Source organism: Meles meles, chromosome 15 (assembly GCF_922984935.1).
Source record: "Meles meles chromosome 15, mMelMel3.1 paternal haplotype, whole genome shotgun sequence".
NCBI classification, from domain to species: Eukaryota; Metazoa; Chordata; class Mammalia; order Carnivora; family Mustelidae; genus Meles; species Meles meles.
Window position 1 is genome coordinate 52,859,323 of NC_060080.1, and position 12,523 is coordinate 52,871,845.

The following is a 12,523-nucleotide window of genomic DNA, read 5'->3' on the forward strand; positions in this document are numbered from 1 at the left end:
AAACAAACCCAGAGGTGCGGCGCCTAGGGCTCCTCCCCCACGTGGGGGCTGGACTCATCGTTGGCTCCATGCCTATCCAGGACCAGCGTCATATCCTTTCAGCCAATCAGAGCCGATGTCTCCCGAAAGGGGACGCTCCACCCTGAGAGAAAGAACGAAGGGAGCGAAAAGACAGATGTTTATGCCAATCGGAAGCTGGAACTTCTGAGGGAGTGGGCGGGAACTGATTCACATTTAGACCAATAAGCAACACACATGCCCTTCTAGGTGACTGAACGGCATCATCTTCGGTCCAATAGGCGAATGGGGCGGTGCCCAGCAACCAATGGCTTGGGTTCGGAGGCGGAGTAAGGAGCCAGTGTGCTGTAAGAGGTAACCTGGCGAGTGCCAGCGGCTCTTCTCCCGTGCTGTGGCTCACGCTTTGGTACTGGAGGCCAAGACTGTCCTGGCGACCGCGACCTCTGCGGCGACGGCTAAGACTCTTGGAGGAGCAGAGGAGTACAACCTGGAGGAAGGGCTTCTGGTCAGCCCAGGTGGGCTCGGGGACCCGGGCTGCCGGGGAGGGGACCCGCGGGAAACGCCGCTCTCCAGTCTCTGGGGGCGCCCTGCGCCTCCCTTTCCGCAGCCGTCGGGGCTGTGAGGGGCGACGCGCGCCTGTCCGAGCTCCAGTGGTGAGGGTAAGCCGGCGGGTCCCACGTCGTGGCCATTGGCGAGAAGGGGCGTCCGCTGGTGTTACCCTCTGCCTGCCGCTGGTGTTGGGGGATCTTAGTCCCTTTTTCCCTGCACAGGCGCGCAATTCTTCCCCGCCCCTCAACTTCCCAGAGCCCCCTCAGCCTCCTTCAGACTGAAACCTCTGGCTTGCGAGTCCCCTCACTACCCCAGCGCAACACGGCGAGGCAAACTGACCGGTGTTGCATCCCCGGGTCCCCTCCCCAGGCGAGTAGGGGGAGGAGTTGCGCATTTTCACCCCTCTCCCTTTCGCGGGCCGGGGTGCGTTATCTGCGTTTCTTTTACTCCCTCCACCTCCCACTTTACTCCAGCTTTCGTTCTTGATACCTAATTTGAATTAGTCCCGGTCACTTCTCTGCTGCCTTCCATTCTGCCAGTGAGCCCCATTACCCCACCCACCCCTTAAATTTCATCCACATTTCTCATGGAAACTAACATTTTCCGCTTGGTCCTTCCAAGCAGCTGGAAGGTGAACGCAAGAGACGCAGAATACACAGTACAGGGAGCTTTGCAAGGTTGGAAAGTTTAATCGGTTTTGTTAATGGTAAACTATTCTTGCCTTCCTTAAAGTGGCATTTGATCATAATATTCTCTCTGAAATCTTTGTCCCAGTACATTTGTTTTGGTGATAGTTCCTGAAAGTGCAGGTGGGAAGGGTTCACTGGCCACAGGAAATTTAAAGTGTATTATTTTAAGTAGGCAGTTTTCATTATAGTTTTTTTTCTTCCTTTTTTGCTTCATTATGTTTTAAATAGCCTAACTTCAGTGGCACAGAGTTTGCAGTGTAAAGGCCTGTCAGTTATCATAAAATATCCAACATAGTTTAGCTGTGTAGCCCAATGCCATTTGCCCACACCAAGACTATGGATAATGTAGCATTGAATCTGTTTAAAAACAATATTCTCTTTTCCCCATTCACGGAGGGTTTGTATTCACATTTATAGTATATCAGTTTGTGTTTTAATGGTGATGTTTCTGGATAATAGTGCAAACTATGTTGTGCCTAAATGAAATTATGCCAAGAAATTTATGGGGAAGAGTCACTTTAGAGTTTTGAAAATATTTATTTAGATATTGGACTGTAGAGGGTGTTTTTGAGAAAATGGAAGTATTGGATTAAGTGTGATGGGCCCCTTAGGCTGCGTGTGTTTGAGAAAGAGTGTGCAAGAGAAAATACTCATGTACAAAACTTTGTAGGTTCTCAAAGTACTTAGTTTTGTGACTTCATATAAATTGGAATTGTTTTTTTAAGTTTACAGAGGTGAAATGTAAGTAGTGAATTTAATATGTACACTGTGTTTTGGCCCAAATTTTGCAAGTTTTTGTGAAAAATTCTCATTGTTTTCTTTAGTTGTTATATTTATATATATATATACATACACATATATATATATATATATATTGTATTTTACTATGGTTTAAGACTATACCTTGTATATAGAGAAATAAGTCTAGTAGAGTGAATTAAGAGGAATCTTTACTCTAAGGAGCCAGCACATTGCATTGTCTATAGACCATATGTTTGAACCCTGTTAATAAATCATGTGAAAAGAGGAAGATCTTAAAGCCATTCTAACAAATGCCTAGGTACTAAGAAAAATAAAAGTATTAATTACAGAATTATTAATAGTCATCAAAGAAAAGTCCCGGAAAAACTGTAAATCTCTGAGTTGGTTGCTATTTTGAGTTGGTATAGGCTGTGGTTGAAAACCAAAGTTATTTTTTTTACAATCTTTTCAGGTGTATTTGTGCTTAGTAATTACTTGTTTGCAGATTTAAAAGATCATAACTGTGATTTTTCCCTAGAGATCTTGTCTTTAAGGAGCCCACAGTTTAAAGGGAGAGAGACCTGTAAACCAAGAATTAAATGCAGAGGGAGAGGTTCTGCAGTGCAGGATTGTATGGAAGGCACAAAGAAGCACTGTGACCCCCTGTTCTGGCCTCATCACACGCTCCAGACTTTCTGCAGGGCCATTTCCTAAACCTACCTGTTTGTGTTACACACTTGGGTTTCTCTCTGTTTGTGCTGTTCTCTCTTCTTAAAAGCCTTTTCCATACCTTATATGCCTGGTGAGGTTCTATTTCAGAATCTCTTGAACCCTAACACTGGCCTGAACTCCATCCAAATAATTGTGTTCTGTATCTTTCTGTTATTTCATTGCAAATGATTGTTTTTGGTTCTCATTACTTTCAGCAATTTTGGTCTATAAAATCACCGAGAACACTAAATTAGTAAATACTGAACCACTGTTTCTAGGGAAAATATGTCCATATATACATCTTACATAGATTATAATCTTATATAAATACAGTTCATCCGGGTAAATTCTATTTTCTTTTTTAAGATTTTATTTATTTATTTGACAGACTGAGATCATAAGTAGGCAGAGAGGCAGGCAGAAAGAGAGAGAGGAGGAAGCAGGCTCTCTGCTGAGCAGAGAGCCCAATGCGGGACTCGATCCCAGGACCCTGAGATCATGACCTGAGCTGAAGGCAGAGGCTTAACCCACTGAGCCACCCAAGCGCCCTCTATTTTCTTTATTTTACAAAAGAGAAAAGAGGTTCCAAAGTGTTGAGTGACTCCCTGAGGCTGCCCTCTAACAAGTGCCAGCGTTAGGCTTCAACCCTGTCTGATTGATTGGCCGCAGAGCCAGAGTTCTTTGCACTGCACCGCACTGCCCCCTACCATCTGTGTCCTCTAGTTATCCCTGTATGAGGCTGGAAACACAAATGCAGAGCCCTGCCTTGTTCTACTTAGCTTGGAATGTGTTGGAGAAGTGACTCAATTTTTTTGCACTTTGGGCATGTCTGTGGATGACTGAGAAAGCACGGAGAGTGTTGATTTTGTGGTTACAAAGACATTTTAGCAAGGAGGAGAACTCGCAAATACAGGATCCATAAAAAAAGTGAGGAGGGGCACCTGGGTGGCTCAGTGGGTTAAGCCTCTGCCTTCAGCTCAGGTCATGATCTCAGGGTCCTGGGATCGAGCCCCACATCGGGCTCTCTGCTCAGCGGGGAGCCTGCTTCCTCCTCTCTCTCTGCCCGCCTCTTTGCTTACTCGCGATCTCTCTCTGTCAAATAAATAAATATTAAAAAAAAAAAAGTGAGGATCAACTATACCTATAAATGACCTCTGGAGTCTATTTCATGATAACCCTTCTTGGAGTCCACTGTAGAATGTTCCTATAGCTTCTTTGAGAATTTGTTCACTTACTAAAATATTTATTAAGCATTTACTGTAAGCTAGGCTTTGTTTTAGACTCTGGTGAACAGACAGATTAAGCTCTTGCCCTTACTGATATTATATTTGAGTAAGAGAAACAGACAGCTAACAGCTCAGGGGAGAGGGCCAGGTTGGAATGAGAAACTAACTTGACCAAAGTAAAATCTGATGTGCCCCCTCTCACTTCACATTTCCTAGCATATTGACTTCCAGAACATTTCTGTTTTACTCTGTGCATAAACTCTTCCTTTTAAGCCTCTCTCCAGGGGCGCCTGGGTGGCTCAGTGGTTTAAGCCGCTGCCTTCGGCTCAGGTCATGATCTCAGGGTCCTGGGATCGAGTCCCGCATTGGGCTCTCTGCTCGGCAGTGAGCCTGCTTCCCTCTCACTCTCTCTGCCTGCCTTTCTGCCTACTTGTGATCTCTCTCTGTCAAATAAATAAATAAAATCGTAAAAAAAAAAAAAAAAAAAGCCTCTCTCCATTAACCTTCGTCAACTTGTTAAGTGTCCTCAGTTGATTTTGAGGCCATTTACCTAGCAGTTTTTTCAAGAAGAATCAGTCAAATTTGGTCTTTGATTTCTGGCTTTGCCACTTACCAACTGAGGGACTGTGGTCAAGTTGTAGAACTTTTTTTTTTTTTTTAAGGTTTTATTTATTTATTTATTTGACAGAGAGAGATCACAAGTAAGCAGAGAGAGAGAGGGAGAAGCAGTCTCCCCACCAAGTGGAGAGCCCGATGCGGGCCTCGATCCCAGGACCCTGAGATCATGACCTGAGCTGAAGGCAGAAGCTTAACCCACTGAGCCACCCAGGCACCCAAGTTGTAGAACTTTTAAGCCTGTTTCCTAATTTCAAGCATAGTGATATGGTATGTTAAGCCTTTGTCAACTGAAAGGAAGAGGCATGCATGTAAACCTGATGATGAGGGTTTAATGTAAATTTAAATAGGAAATCATCTCAGTAGCCATATTGTCCCTTGGCCCTATTGCTTTCAAACCCTTAAAAAAAACAGTAACTAAGCATTATTTAGAATAGGATTTGGACCTGGAAGTCTGCCTTCTTTTACTTTGCTCACCTAACATTTGTATTTCCCAAGGGGAACTTCATTGGGTTGGTTTGTCAACTGAAATAGAGGACCCCTATTGGGCAGAATTTTGAGCCAAGACATGTCCTAGGTGTTCTCTCTCAAGTTCAGCTTGTAGATTGTCTTTAGTTAGGGCTCTAAGTGCTAGTCTGTTTGCTTGTGGCCCAAGAAGCAGGGCTGGTTTCACGCATTATCTATTGTATAGATCTTAGCATATATAAAAAGAACCGCTTGGAGACAGTTTCTTCAGAAGACAGTTGAGAGTACAGCAGTCCTTAGAGCTTTAATGTCTAATGAAGACTTCCATAAGTCTTCCTTTCGATATTACATTTAGTATTATTACAGTGTGGTTATTTGTTTATATGGCTATCTTCTTTCTTACTAGACTGTGAGCTCCATGAATGTGAGGTCCACATCTTCATTTTCTTTTTCTTTCTTTTTTTTTTGAAGACTATTTGTTTGACAAAGCAAGAGAGTGAGGGCGCAAACAAGGGAAGAAGCAGAGGGAGAGGGATAAGTCCACACTGAGAGCAGAGCCCAACATGAGACTTAATCCCAGGATCCTGAGATCATGACCCAAGCTAAAATCGAGAGTTGGATGCTTAACTGACTGAGCCACCCAGGTGCTGCTCCACATCTTCATCTTTCTGTCCATGGTGCATATGTAGTAATAGATGCATAAATGTCTGACTTGAGAAATTTCCTTACTCTTCCTGGAAGGATGGGAAGATATGAAGGCTTTCCCAAAGAAGGTATTGTTTAACCTGATTCTTAAAGGATGAGTAAGAATGTTTTCGAGTTGCATAAAACTTTGAGACAGCATTCTGAGCAGGGACCAGTGGGTACAAAGGCACAGAGATATAAACAAACAAAAATCACCTCAGGAAAAAACTGAATGGGCTTGACTAGAGGACATGTCACAACTGAGTTAACGCTGACCACTGCTGCTCAGTAATGGATGCAAGTTTTAGGGAGAGAGCATAATATTCTCACGCTGTTGGCAAGGTTTCGCTAACGGTATAGAAATACAAGAATTGAATTCTGGGGAACTGTTACACCTGAAGAAGTGACTTTACTTGCTTATCATGAAGCTTGTATGTGCCCTACAGTGTTCAAGGTGCTGAAAATACAATCAAACTTATTCTCAAAGAACTCACCATCTAGCAAGGAGACAGATGAACTGATTTATCATGTGTTAAGTGAGATAATAGAGATATAAATAAATGCTGCATAAACCAGGAGGAAGGAGCAGTTAGTAATAAGTGAACACGGGGGAAGATTTCTCAAATGAGATATTTGAGCAAGGCTTTGGTGGGTGATGAAGAAGGAGTTCACTAGATTGAACCTAGGAACTTTTTAAAGAATTAAGACTTCTGTTGGGAAAGATTTAAGAACTACCCATTTTTGGTATTGACATTTGGATGTCTGTTGCAGGTGTTCAATTAATAGCTACTTTTATTCAAGCAGTTAGTCTAAACATGAGATGTAAATAGTTACGCACAGTAGAAAAATTCTGTGTCAAAATAAACTGGGTTAAACAGGTTTCTGTGACACAGGACTTCTCTAGTACCTTTATTATATTAATGTCCACTGTGTACTGTGGATCTCCAAAAGGGGTGCATTGTATTTAACTATGGTCTTTCCTTTCCACCTTTCTGAAACATATCTAATCATATTTTGGAAAAGAATTATATGAGACATAGTTTGAGGAATGATGAATTAAATATATTTTGGGGTGCCTGGGTGGCTCAGTCACTCAGGCATCCAACTTTGATTTTGGCTCAGGTCGTGATCTCAGGGTTGTGAGATTGAGCCCTGAGTTGGGCTGGGCTCTGTGCTGAGTGTGGAGCCTGCTTAAGATTCTCTCTCCCCGGGGTGCCTGGGTGGCTTAGTGGGTTAAATCTCTGCCTTCAGCTAAGGTCATCATCCCAGAGGGCTGGGATGGAGCCCTGCATTGGGCTCTCTGCTCAGCAGAGAGCCTGCTTCCCCCCTCTCTGTCTCTGCCTGCTTCTCTGCCTACTTGTGATCTCTGTCTATCAAATAAATAAATAAACTCTTTAAAAAAAAAAAGATTTTCTCTCCCCTATCTCTCTTGCCCCTCCCCCACTCCCTCTATTAAAAATAAAGGAAAATAAAAAAATAAAACCTTTCAAAATGTACTTTAACAAACTAAGATTTATCAGTGGTCTCCATGTATATTATAAAATAACCTGTATAATTTTTTTAAAGTATTTTATTTATTTATTTATTTGACAGAGAGAGAGCACAAGCAAGGGGAGTGGGAGAGGGAGAAACAGATTCCCTGCCAAGCAGGGGGCCCATCGTGGGACTCCATCCCAGAACCCTGCAATCATGACCTGAGCCAAAGGCAGACACTTAACTGATGGAGCCACCCAGGTGCCCCTACACTTATGATTTTATAGGAAAGAAGCAGAGACAATGAGGAGAAAGAGTACATCCTAGTCAACTTATTATCATCTTGGTCAATAAGTCCCAAGCTTGAAAATATGTATATTTTATAATCACCATCTTGAAAATACGGCTTACTCATATTTTGAAATTCCATGAGGGATTTGGAGACCAGACTAGAGCAGGAGTCAAAGACAAAGGTTGTCTTGAAGGTGAGAATCTTCCAGCTTAAAAGGATGTTACTTTTATTAGGCATTTATTTGGGGCCATATTAGACATACACTTTGCCAGTTAGGTAATTTATTTATAAACATCCCTCTCCTAACTCTGGAGTTTTGGGAGTTGTACGCTAACATTCTTCCTTAAATAAGATCTGATTATATGATCTTTAGGAACTGAGGCCTTATACTGTATAATTTTAATTCATCTGTCAAATTCTGATTATGTGAGTAACTCCTGAAGTATTATTAAAATTAAGGAAGCAACAGTTATGTTTTTAAAAGTACACTGAATCTGCATTCCGAAGATCTAGGTTTGAAATTTGTCTCTGCCAGGCTTTCTATTTGAATGACCTTCAGCACAACTGCCTAACCATTTGTTGCCTCCTTTTCCATTTTGATAGAATGAAAATACATAGGGTTAGTGTAAGAATTAAATGAGGCACATAAACATACTTCAGGAACTCTGAAGCACTCGCTGTACAAATATAAGACAGATCAAAGAAATGTATCCAGATTAATTTGAATTAACATTTTACTTAACATTTTAAATTTTATATTACAGAACTAGTACATTACTTTTATAAAATTAGAAAGCACTGATGGGCAAAGAGGTGGGGGGGGTGAGCTACAAAGCACTCTAGATCTACCATACTAAGGCAGTGGTTCACATTTTGATGGGTATATTTTACACTTTTTATGTACATTCATTGTTTCTTATAGAAATGTGTTCATTTGCATGTTTTAGTCATTTTATTTTTATGAGATGAATCCCCTTAGAGTACAATTGCTTGATTCATGGAATCGTTTCATCTTTTGCTACATAATGCTATGTATAATGAGAACTAGAAAAGGGGCTAACTTCTCAGCCTGGTGAACGGGTGACCTTGTAATCATCTAATATCTTGAACCATTCCAGAAGCTTCATCAAGGCACTTTCATGAACAAATTTGATGTACACATGTGATTATGGTTGGTATTGTTTGTAATAGCATGGTAGGGATGACCCCAGTGTTTGTCAGCCGGGTGCTGGTTAAGTCAACTGTGGCCCATGTAAACCATGGACTATTGCATAGTTGTAGAAAAGAATGAGGAAGCCTATGGACTGATGGGATGGAAAAGAGCTCTAAGATATATTGTGATTTTTTTAAAAAGAGGCACAGCATGCAACCGTGCATTTCATATGCTACTTTCTGTGTTGAGAGAGAAAGAAGGGTGGAATAAGAATATACACTTATTTATATTTGCTTATAATTGCAAAAAGAAGTTCTGAAACTATAATATAAGAAACCAATGGGAGATAGAGAGCGGAGATAGGATTTCTCCATATGGCTTTATATATATTAGAACATTTTGGGGGGCACCTGTGTGGCTCATTCGCTGGATGTCTACCTTCTGCTCAGGTCATGATCCCGGGGTCCTGGGATTGAGCCCCGCATAGGAGTCCCTGCTCAACGAGGAGCCTGCTTCTTTCTCTGCCTGCCCCTCCCCTATCTTGTGCTCTCGCTCTCAAATAAATAAATAAAAATCTTTCCAAAAATTTTTTTAATAACAGTTTTTTGAATCATGTGCTTGTGTTTGTTACCTTTTCAAGAAATGTGTGAATGAATGAATGAAATGGGGTTATGAGAAAGAAGAAAGGGTCTGAGGGGCTGCCCATTTTCTTGATATCAGGTGAATACATAGCAACGGTAGCAAAGATTGAAAGAGTGGCCCCAAGTAACAAGGGTTTGGCAGGGGTTTTTTTTTTCCTTACTTTACTCCTTTGTATATTTAAAAAATACTTTGAACACAATAAAACAACTGAAAACAGTGTTTCCAGATGGTCACCCCATGGCTTCAGTAGCTGCTTTCTTTTTCATGTTCACTTGTAGTATTTTTTAATGCATACATATTCTTTTCAATTGTAATCACACTTTTCGTATTTTGTAACTTACCTAATTTTTTTTCCTGTGTTGCTACTAGAGGAACTTTAAAAATAATGAAGATAAGGGTGCCTGGGTGGCTCAGTTGGTTAAGCATCTGCCTTCAGCTCAGGTCATGGTCCCAGAGTCCTAGGATCACATCAGGGCTCCCTGCTCAGTGGGGAGTCTGCTTCTCCCTCTCCGTCTCCCCCCACTCTTTCTCTCTCTGTCTCTCTCGCAAATAAATAAATAAATAAATAAATTAATAAGACTAATGAAGATAGGGCAACTTTGTCCTGCGCACATCCCAGAAGTTTGCTGTTTAACCTCAAGAGGCAGGAATTCAAGCCCTGTTGTCTATGTGTGACACACATACATGAGGAAAATAATAAAGAGATTTAAATGTGTATAAATGAAAACATTTTTCCCTAACTGTAAAAGAAGCCATACTCTTCTTTATAATAATTAGGAAACAAAATATAAAAAAAAAAAGATCTGTAATTTTGCTACCCAAAACATTCTAGTTTTTTGCTTTTTAGTCCTTTATTTAAGCATAGAAACATCTTTGAAGGTAGACTTGGGATATATATATTTCTGGCAACTACTGAGATTCTCATGTAGATTTTTTTTTCCCTTGCCTGTTAATATGAAAAAATACATTTTTATATTTGGTCATTTTAGACTATCCTTGCATTTCTGGGCTGAACCCTATTGATCAGTGTTATTGTTTTGTTTTAAAATAAATTGCTAGACTTTATTTGCTCTTGTTTTATTTGAAAGTGTATGTCTATAGCATGGAAATTGGTCTGTGGTTTATCTTTTGTGCTGTTTTTGTTTCTGTTTAATGTATTGAGCTGTAAACTAATCATTACAAGGCTCACTTCACTTGTTCTCTGAAACGGTTGCATGGGAACTGTCCGCTTTTTGAAAGTTGGTGCTTTGTGGACTATAGACTGTGTTGCCCCCTTCTTTAAAATGCAATAATATTAGGGCAAGTGAAGTTTTAACATAGTGGCTTTAATATCAACAAGAGCAAAACAGGATGTAATTGGATTTGTGCTATAGTGGTATTCTTGGTGTCTTTTTATTACCTAGGCAAGTGCCGAGGTATTAACACTCACTATCTGAGTGTTTACGGGACCTTTATTTCAGTATGGAACAGATGTGACTGTTTTATTCTGCAACCTTGCAGATATGCAAAATGGCCCTCCCAGACTCTGCTTTATCCCCACTGAAAGCAAGAAGTAATGCTGTGAAACTTTGCCTAGCTAGAACCTTTTAAAGAATGGGGTGTTCTGGGGCGCCTGGGTGGCTCAGTAGGTTAAGCCTCTGCCTTCGGCTCAGGTCATGATCCCAGGGTTCTGGGATCGAGCCCCTCATCAGGCTCTCTGCTCGGCAGGAAGCCTGCTTCCCCCTCTCTCTCTCTGCCTGCCTCTCTGCCTACTTGTGTCAAATAAATAAATAAAATCTTAAAAAAAAAAAAAAGAATGGGGTGTTCTGGTTTAATTGTGTTAACTTGGAAGTATAAAAGTGAAAAGAAATCCCCCAATTCCCTGTTGAATACAGTTCTGAGATGTTGCAAATAATTCCACTTTTTTTCTCTAATAAGTTTGATATATTCAGACCTAGTTGATGTTTTATTATACAAATCCTGAAGTGTCAGAGGCTTACATTATGAAGATCCTTTTTTGGAACTTTAGATGTAAGAAGATGTAAATGGCATTGTGTGAAATCAAGCTGGAAGGGAACTGATGCCTGTTAAGTATATGTTTTTTACTAAATCTCAGATTGCGGCGTGTTTTCTTATTTAGCTCACAAAAATAAAATATTCAAATGAGGATAGGAGTTGTGGGGAGAGTGTGTCTTTTAATTGGATGTCTTTATTTCCTACCAAGATAGAATACGCCGCACCTCTGGCTTTGGACCAACAGAAGGAATCACATGTTTTTTACTTGTTGTCTATCACTGGTTCTCAAACTTGAACATGCTTCAAAAGCACCTGAGGGCTTATTTCAACACAGACTGCTGGGCCCCACCCAGAGTTTCTGATTCTGATTCAACAGGTGTGGGGTGGGGCCTGAGAATTTGCATTTTAGCAAGTACTGGTGCTGCTGGGCTGGGATTAAATTTTGAGAACCACTGCCGTAAACTAACTCAGTATTAGAATTCTGGCTCTAGAAGAAGGCTGAATTTGGTCTGGGAGTATAAGAAGTAAACTGGTTATGGAGCAAATCATGAAAGATTCACCTCTCTTGCTGCCAGCATAGTGTTGAATTTAGGTAATCAGCAATACACAGTGACATAAAACAATTCTTGTTTTGTGATTGGAAGTCCCTGATGAGTATCAAATGAGAGATGCTGTTTCATTTGCAAAGTTTAGAGACCAAGGGATTCTGGTCAAATAGGGCTTAGTGATTAATCCCATCACAATAGGAGTTCTTTATACGTCCTGTCACCGACCATTTAGCCTTACTTTAGAAGGTTCCACTAATTTTTTTAGCTGGGACAGAAGCTTGATAGCTTATTGAAAGTTTTGTGTGTTTTTCAAGGTATTGTAATAGCTATGTGTGTTCTTAAGAATTTTTAAAAACAATAGCGAGAGAGTAAAACTTCTTGCTAAAAAAAGAAGATATTATTGGAATTAGCTTTACATTTTTGAAGTTTTTTTGTGTTTTGTTTTGTTTTGTTTTGTTTTAGAGAGAGAGAGACACAGCAGAGGGGGAACACAAGTAGGGGAAGTGGGAGAGGGAGAAACAGCCTTCCTGCAGAGCAGGGTGCCCAGTGTGGGGCTTGATCCCAGGACCCTGAGATCATGACCCAAGCGGAAGGCAGATGCTTAACGACTGAGCCACACAGGCGCCCAACTTTTATCTTTTTGGAATGTTAGAGAATGTAGCCTGCTGCATCAAACATCAAGCATGCTGTGGATTTTCAGTTGTTTTTATGATTTGTCATTG

At 40.9% G+C, this 12,523-nt stretch overlaps 1 protein-coding gene across 1 annotated transcript in view; it reads left to right on the forward strand.

The window, feature by feature from the left end:
• The first annotated feature begins 364 nt into the window (after positions 1–364).
• PAIP2B (poly(A) binding protein interacting protein 2B) overlaps positions 365–12,523 on the forward strand; it is a 40,438-nt gene continuing 28,279 nt past the window's right edge. The window contains exon 1 of the mRNA XM_045979251.1: positions 365–533. The gene's annotated coding sequence lies outside the window, so the exon portion shown is untranslated. The remainder of the gene's footprint in view (positions 534–12,523) is intronic.